This window comes from Mastomys coucha, unplaced genomic scaffold (assembly GCF_008632895.1).
Source record: "Mastomys coucha isolate ucsf_1 unplaced genomic scaffold, UCSF_Mcou_1 pScaffold6, whole genome shotgun sequence".
NCBI classification, from domain to species: Eukaryota; Metazoa; Chordata; class Mammalia; order Rodentia; family Muridae; genus Mastomys; species Mastomys coucha.
Window position 1 is genome coordinate 62481987 of NW_022196912.1, and position 8634 is coordinate 62490620.

The 8634-nt window shown below is 35.7% G+C and overlaps 1 non-coding gene across 1 annotated transcript; it reads right to left on the reverse strand.

Annotated features, from left to right (window-relative positions):
- Positions 1 to 1521: 1521 nt before the first annotated feature.
- LOC116081368 lies at positions 1522 to 1642 on the reverse strand. Its single transcript, XR_004114856.1, has one exon. It is a non-coding gene; the product is annotated as a small nucleolar RNA SNORA47 (small nucleolar RNA).
- Positions 1643 to 8634: the final 6992 nt, after the last annotated feature.

An 8634-nucleotide genomic window follows, 5' to 3' on the forward strand; every position in this document is an offset into this window, starting at 1 on the left:
TAATGCCATTATTATGAAATATAAGGGAAATGATAATGAGATAGAATTGAAATATAGTATGTGGCTGATAAGACAGTTTGACAGTTAAAGCACTTCGTGTGCAAGCCTGACAACCTGATTTCAATCCTAGAACTATTATAAAGGTGGAGAGAGTAAAATAGATCCACAGATTTGTTTTCTGACCTCCTCACATGCTATCTAACATGTGTACTATATACAAAGTGATAAAATAAATAAAAATATAGACATGTAATATCAAAGATTAATAAAATAAACTACACAATAAGGGTTGGGAATTGCCAGGCAGTGGTGGCACATGCCTTTAATCCCAGCACTTGGGAGGCAGAAGCAGGTGGATTTCTGAGTTCGAGGCCAGCCTGGTCTACAGAGTGAGTTCCAGGACAGCCAGGGCTACACAGAGAAACCCTGTCTTGAAAAACCAAAAAAAAAACCCCAAAATACAAAACAAAACAAAAACAAACAAACAAACAAAAACAAAAAACAAAACAAAACAAAAGAGTTGGGAGTTGCTTCTAAATTACTTTAGGTAAAAATAATATAATAATATATAGATTATTGAAGTAATATGATAAAATTATGGACATATCAGGACACAGAGATTTCCTTTTCTATATAAGAACTTGCATAGAAGCTAATAACTCTGGGGGAAGGTTGACTTTCTCCAAGTTTAAAGAATAAACAACTTTGAAATAAGTAAAATTATAGTTGAAATACTGATACCTTCAATGGCTGACAGTAGAATATGTGGACTTCGACTATAGTCCTCTTTATAATTCTTCTTGGTGTGCTTTTTCTCCTAGCCACCTGAGAAAATATAGTTACAATCAGAATAATGCTAATGCCTTGTTCACAATAGATGTTCAGTAAAGAACCACTAATGATAAAAGTGTGTGCTGGGTGTGCAATGCAAATGGTGGGGTAGGCTTTTGTTCTTAGTATTTATTTATGTTGGCAATGTTCATTCAGACATTATTTCTGTCAATTAATTAAACTTCCATTTGGCAATATTTATTAAAGTTTGTGCTGCCAACAACTGTTCCTTTTGTATTTTTTTTAATTGTGGTTAAATTTAAATAAAAATAGCTTATGATCTAGGAAATTTTTAAAAATAATTTTATAATATCTTTTACAAATATGCTCTGACTGTATGTTCTACTCTATAAATACATTAAATTATTTTTATTGCCTATACATCTACATGGATTTGAAAAATGTCTATGTGGAATATGACTTCTCAGTATATTGTGACTTTTTGATAGCTATCAGGTGAACTGACTTATTTTTGTGAATGTTTGAGAGGAAGAATGTAGGTTGTCTTTGGCATAAAATAACCATTACCTGGCAACTAGCAATGTCATGTAGCAGCAGCACCTTTAGATGTAGGGTAGCGGCTTGGAGAGCAGTGTTCTGAAATTAAGATTTGTTTCTCGTGTGTGTGTGTGTGTGTGTGTGTGTGTGTGTGTGTGTGTGTGTGTGTGAAAGGACCTCTTTTTTTTTTTTTAAATGTGGGCCAGCTCAGTACTGCACCTCCAAGGCAGAGGAGAGGACATTCTTTGCCCAGTCAGTCCTTTACTGTTGGAGGTCTTAACCAAATGAAAGGACCTCTTTATGTAAGCCTCAGACTGGCTGACACAAAATTTAAATCTTTTTGCTTTTGCTTGATGAATCCTGGTGTCACAAGCATGTACAGTGATAACTATTAAATTCATGATTTCTAGTGCATATCATCATGAAGAAGAAGAAGAAGAAGAAGAAGAAGAAGAAGAAGAAGAAGAAGAAGAAGAAGAAGAAGAAGAAGGAAGAAGAAGAAGAAGGAAGAAGAAGGAAGAAGAAGAAGAAGAAGAAGAAGAAGAAGAAGAAGAAGAAGAAGAAGAAGAAGAAGAAGAAGAAGAAAGAAGAAGAAGAAAGAAGAAGAAGGAGGAGGAGGAGGAGGAGGAGGAGGAGAAGAAGAAGAAGAAGAAGAAGAAGAAAGAAGAAGAAGAAGAAGAAGAAGAACAACAACAACAACAACAACAACAACAATAACAACAACAACAGCAGCAGCAGCAACATAGTTTTTAATATTTCTAGTTGGGCAGGTTGTCTCTCTGACTTTGAAGCTCCATGTATAACTATGAGACAAAAGTTTACTTAATCTCAAAGAGAGATAAGGAGTGAAAAAGCTCATTCTGAGGCATTTGTGCAGAACTGAAACTACCCTTAATTTTCTCTTAAGTTCTTTGATATATGAGTGTCTGTGAATATTTCTTTTCACACTAGAGCACCCAAAATATCTGTCACAGCTACTGTATTCCTAGAAAATAAATTTATTATAAATTGGAGTGGAGTCTGGTCAGATGACTCAGTGGATAAAGTGTTTGTTAAGCAAGTTTGAGGACCAAAGTTTGAATCCCCAGAGCCCATGTAAAATTAAAGTGGGTTAGGAGTGCCTGTAATGCTTGTATGTAAGAAGTGGAAGTAGTGGTCTCTTGTCAAGCAAGTGGCTAGCTGTACTAGACAGAATCAGATATCTCTGGGTAGAAGTGAGAGACTTTCCCTCAGTATCCATATATAAAGAATGATCAGATAAGATATCTATCTCAAACCTAAACACTTATGTGCACCCACACACATCTGAACACATAAATACACACAAATAAATATTCACACATCAAAAGGAAAATACAAGGGAATACAAAGCAGACTGGACATTCTTGAAAATTTGACAGGAAGATTGCGTTTCTAGAGAGTCAAAAGTTAAGCTAAAGCATAGGACAGAACACTACATAACACTTGCCAATAGTGCCTTAGCCAAGGCTGGGCCTTTGGGCCATCTCCACTCTCCGTGCTGAGACTGTCCTGAGTTTAAGCTTGCACGAGTCTTATGCATGCTATCGCAACCTCTGTGAATTGGTATGTGCAGCCGCCCTACTATGTAAACAACATTGTTTCTCTGCAGTCATTCTCTATCTCTGGATCTTACACTCTTTCCATCTCTTCTTCTGCAAGGATCCCTGAGCCAATGAAGGGAGGCTGTGATGCAAATGTCTCATTTAGAGCTGAGTTTTCTCCAATCTTGTCTACTCTGCACCCCAATCGCTCATGGATCTTGGTAAATCTCTATATATTATAAGAAGAAGCTTCCCTAATAAAGGTTAAGATGTTGACCTTGTATCACTGGAAGGCCACCCATCCAAGGGTATGACAGCAGAGCAAATTGAACTACATGGGCTAAAAAAAAAAAAGTTACACAGGTAGGAGAGGAGGGCTGGATCTTTGAGGAATTGGGGGAAGGGTGAATATTTTGATCAAAGTACATCCTATGAAATTCTCAAAGAAATAAAAGGAATACTGTACATTATTGATTTTAAAAATAGGAGCAAACACAGAGTACCCATCATGAAAACACTAAAAAGTTGTCTTCTTGATGAAGACATTTAGAACATAGAATAAGATTCTTCAAGTACAAAGAAAACTTGTGCTGCCAGGCGATGGTGGTGCACACCTTTAATCCCAGCACTTGCGAGGCAGAGGCCCTGTCTCGAGAAAAATAAAAAAAAATAAAAAGAAAGAAAACCTGTGATGCAGAAGAGAGTTACCAGATCTGCTGTGAATATATTTCTAAGAGAAGCTTGTTTAGTGAAAATGGAACTGATTTAGAAAAGTTTGCTAGTTAAACAACAGACCTGTTATCCAGTCATAGAAAACTTTGGACCTTTGGCTTGAGAATTAGTGAATGCCTATGAAAACGTTCTTGAGTGTGGACACATCTTTCCATTCCCCAAAATTGCTAAAGCAAGACTGTTAGGCAATTAAACCCAAAATGGGCACTGAGAGTAGTATAAGGATCTTATATTTATAATCTGTGTAGCTGTCCAGCAGCCATGGGTAAACTGGGTACTTGAAAGGGAGGCCGGAAATGACCGGAAGGGGCCTGGAGGGGGGAGCGATGGCTAGAGAAGGATGAAGCCAAGACAAAGGTTTCTGATCAAGGCTTAAAGTTTAATATTCAGTTCTGTATTTATATAGGGAGAGCCCACAGACCCATTCTTTGTTTCAGAGGAATTAGGTTGCTTTATTTCAGCTGGATTATGTTGCAAAATAAGGTCAGCAGGCCGTCTGCTCTTGTAGGAAAAACCAGGTGTGGCAAGGCGGAAGACTACACCTAGGTCAGTGGAATACCAACTGTGGCAAACACTTAAGGTCTATTTAACCTGTTCAAGGCTTGGAGAAGGACACAAATTTGGCTGAATATTTATTCTACATTTAAAAGCAAAGTCCAAAAGCTCATTGATACATAGGGGTATACAAGTATGTCCACAGGACAGATGAAATATAGTCATACTGATTTCGAATTTCTTGCAGATAATACACTACTCTAACCTCCATAGTTAATACAGACTCATGCAATGTATAGGTGTGAGAGAAAAACAGAGAAGTTTGCGCAGATGGCTCTTGCTTTTGTCAAATAAAGGCAGAGAGCTCATACCTTGATGAAGGGATAAGCTGTATTACTTAAGCGCACTGAGAAAATTAAATGAAGATTTTAATTTTATTAATGCAATTTGCAAAGGAATTCCTAAGCTTAAAAACAGATTGTTCAGGAAAATTAATTTGAAATACAAACGTCTTGCACTTATTACCAAAATAAGGGCAACAGGATAGTGCAAAATAAAGGCTCTGTGAGAATGTGCATACTGAATATTTGGTCCTATGTGTGAGGACTTAATTGATCAGTACTAGTGCAAAAAGAAAACAAACAGAAAACTTCACAAAAGTTATCAAGAGGAAAATTATATAGCTTTTTCCAAAGTATTTTACACTTAAGTTTTTGAAAGGTAAATTCATTTTTACATGTTTCATGAAAAATCAGTTTATTGTGTTTTCATTTTAGAAAAATTTAAAAATGATTATCAATGAACTGTGCAATAAAGAGTTTGAAGTAATTTGTAAGACCTTTATTTGAAATTACATGAATATATATATGTGTGTGTGTGTGTGTGTGTGTGTGTGTGTATGAAAAATTTAGGTTGTATAATAGTCAGTGTCACATTTCCAGACATAAGAAAACCTGATTAATTCTTAAGTATACACACTTTTTCCCATATTGTCAAATCCTTGGCTTGCACATAATAGGCACTTTCTGTACCACTGATCCACAATTACAACTTGCTATTTTGTTATAGAAATACTGCTTTCCTTGCTTCATTTTTGTAGCTTTGAATTTAGCACAGAATGGCTAAATTTTATTGTTTTATGGGTGTGAGTGTTTTGCATGTATTAGGTAGTGCACAACTTGCCTGCAGTAGAAGCCAGAAGAGGACCTTGGATACACTTGAAAGTTATAGACTGTTGTGTGTTAACTTGTAGGTGTGGGGAATCAAGCCCTGATTCTCTAGAAGAGTAGCCAGTGTTCTTGAGTGTGGACACATCTTTCCATCCCCCAAAATTGCTAAAGCAAGATCTAGTCCTAAAACTGTTAGGCAATTAGACCCAAAATGTGCACTGAGGGTAGTTATTATTGAAATTGTGAATATAATAGCTAAACTGGGTATTTATAAAGATATTATAAATGATATTTTAAATTAAAAGATATTATAAATTTGACTCTAAAGATGTGATGACCTCACAAATGAACACCTGGAAAATCAACAAATCTATTACTTAATAAAAAAGTTAACTTAGATTCATGATGTATTAAGAGAAGATGTTAAGAATCTACTCGGCTCTTAGAACTGCAACATGAGAAGGAAAAAGATAACCAGTGGCAAGAAAAGGACTTCCTTCAGTTTTTAGGCTGATTTGTGACCTGTTTAAAGCTTACTTGTCACCACGTTTCATGGTTTGTTTTACACTAAACAGTGGAAGTACATATTGAGGGAAAACTGACAAAATATACTGCCTGTAATTAAAAATGGAAAAGAAACCAGACCAAGTTTTTATTTTGAAGTTATGTTGCAGCATGAGCCAGAATTATGTCTGAACCTCCAAAATACTATTTTTATGTGAAGAAGAAACTTTGTATGATAAACATTTTATCTCAAAATTCTTCTTAGAAGAATTAAATTAGGAAAACAAATCTTATGAACTAAATGTGCCAGAAGCTATTTTGGTCAATGAAAAATACATTTGTCACCCACTTCTTTTGCAGTCCCCACCCAGATCAAGGCTGACTCAATAGGTGGAGCAGGTGCTGTGGTTCCAGTGAGCTCATGGGTTGGAGAGCTCCTTGTCTTGCCTGTTACCCACTAGCTCTGACTCTTCAGCCCATGGGACACTTGCTATTCTGTGCAAAATGTAATGTCATTGTCCATGACCTAAAGACAGGCATTTTGAGTTAGGTTACTTTGCATTATTGTGATTATTAAGCTAAGTCAGGGTGCAAAATAAATGGTACTTCTTAAGAGAATTTGTGTCAGTCAAAGAATTTATACTCTTTTATAACGGCTGAACATGTTTCCTGCCTATGAAACTTCACAACACTTAAATCCAGGCATTATTTTGTTCAGTATTGCATCAAACAGTGAATTCATTTATTAGTTATTTACTATGTAATGTTTTAATTTAGAGCAGTGTTTCTCAACCTCTGGGCTGTGATTCCTTTGGTATCTGACAACCCTTAAATGGAGGTCATCTAAGACCACTGAAAACACCAATATTTAAATTATGATTCACAGCAGTAGTAGCAAAGTTACAGTTATAAAGTAGCAACAAAAACAGTTTTATGGTTCAGATCACCACATCATGAGGAACAGTATATCAGGTTTGCAGCATTAGAAACATTGAGAACCACTGCTTTAGCTATCTTGGTGCGGATTTCTCTTGAAGTTTTTCTGTTTGTTTTCAAAACAGAAAATTTGGGGTGTGAAACTCATTGGTTCTTATTCTACAGGTGAATGCATTCATTATCCCATTAGGATGTATATATATCTGTGAAATATTTTGGATATGGGGAATAATCTTCATTATCAAGTTGACTAGAATTTGCTGTTACCTACGCAGCACACCTTTAAACATGTCTCTGAGAATGTTTCCAGAGAGGTTTAACTAAAGAAGGAATATTTTCTCTGTATGTGGGTGCCACCATCTCATCCTTTAGATTTTCAGACTAAATAAAAAGAGGAAGTGGAGAAAGTCTGCAGACCACTAGCCATCATAGCTCTCAGCTTCCTCACTTGCAGATGAAATAGCAGGTCATCTGCCTCCTGCTGTGATGGTTTTTTTTCACTACTACTGCAGTGAGTCAGAATCAACCCCTCCCTCTCTAAACTGCTGTTGCCAGTACTTTGTCTCAGTAAGAGAGTAGCTATTGCAGTTGGTTGAACATAATCATTAGAGTTCATTGTCAAATTAAAAGAACAAAAGAAAATCATATACCTGTGTGAGTACCAATATTTTCTTGTTTCTGAGTGAGCCTAATTTTAGGCAATGAATTTAGCCTAAATTTTCTTAGCCAAACAGTGAGTTTACATCCCTTATAGAGGCAGGATGTTATACTTGAGACTCCAAAGACCCTCTTCGTTGTTAAGAACTCCTCAATTGTTATATATGAGTAAAAATGGAACATTAGAATGCAATAAAAATGTAAGGGACCAATATTTAATCCATTATGAAGGACTAACAAAAAAAAAACTGAGCAGAAGTGAATTCAAAAATTAATGAGTACACCTTTTAAATAACCTACATTAACTTATTTATGCCAGAGTTAAAAATATCTACTTCTTCTCATGATTTGTTTGATATACTAATTACGTGTAGCTGACTCTCTAAAGTGGGAATGGGAGGGATAGGTTTGGTTTGGTTTTGTTTTTTGTCTTTTTGTTTTTTTCTAGTAAATCTCTTTCAGATGATGTATGTGGCTAGAGACACAGAGATACTGCATCTGCCTCACTTTTGCAAAGAATTGTCATAGGACTAATATTGAATTACAAATGCATTTTGTTTTACAGCAAAATTCTATAGTTTATATTAAAAAATTATACAGAGGAGTCTGCAAAAATAATGGTGAGTAAAATTGTGTTTTCCAGGTTACCCTTTGTCTTAGTTAGTTTGCTACTATTGCTATAATGTCCATCACTGAAGGGAATCAGGGGAGGAACTCGAGTCTAGAACCTGGAAACAGAAACTGAAACAGAGACTATTGAGTAGCATTACATTCTAGCTTATTCCTCCTGGTTGCTCATTTTGCCTTTTTATAGTTTCCAGGACCACCTTGCATAGGATAGGATTTTCCACAAACAGACTAGGGCCTCCCATATCAATCATTAATAAAATGTCAAGTTACCCTAGGTCAATTTGGCAGAGAGATGTTTTCAGTTGAGGTTCACTCTTTCCAAATGACTCTGGCTTTTACCCCATTTGAAAAATAAACAAACAAAAGTCCCTAATACCAAAACATAACCCGAGGCATTATTTAGTATTGAATTAGTTTATTAAACCAAATTTTAATCAATTTAACAACTCTATTGGTATTTATTCAAGTACAGCAGTGTCTAGTGTTGTAATGCAATCAAAATACTGCTTTTCAAATGGTGTTAAGTGAAGGGTTCTTTTAAATATATTTGTTTTTAGATGACAACAGATTCTGTTAGCTCCCACCACAATGTTGTATAACAACTGTCCTTCTCTCTTCCT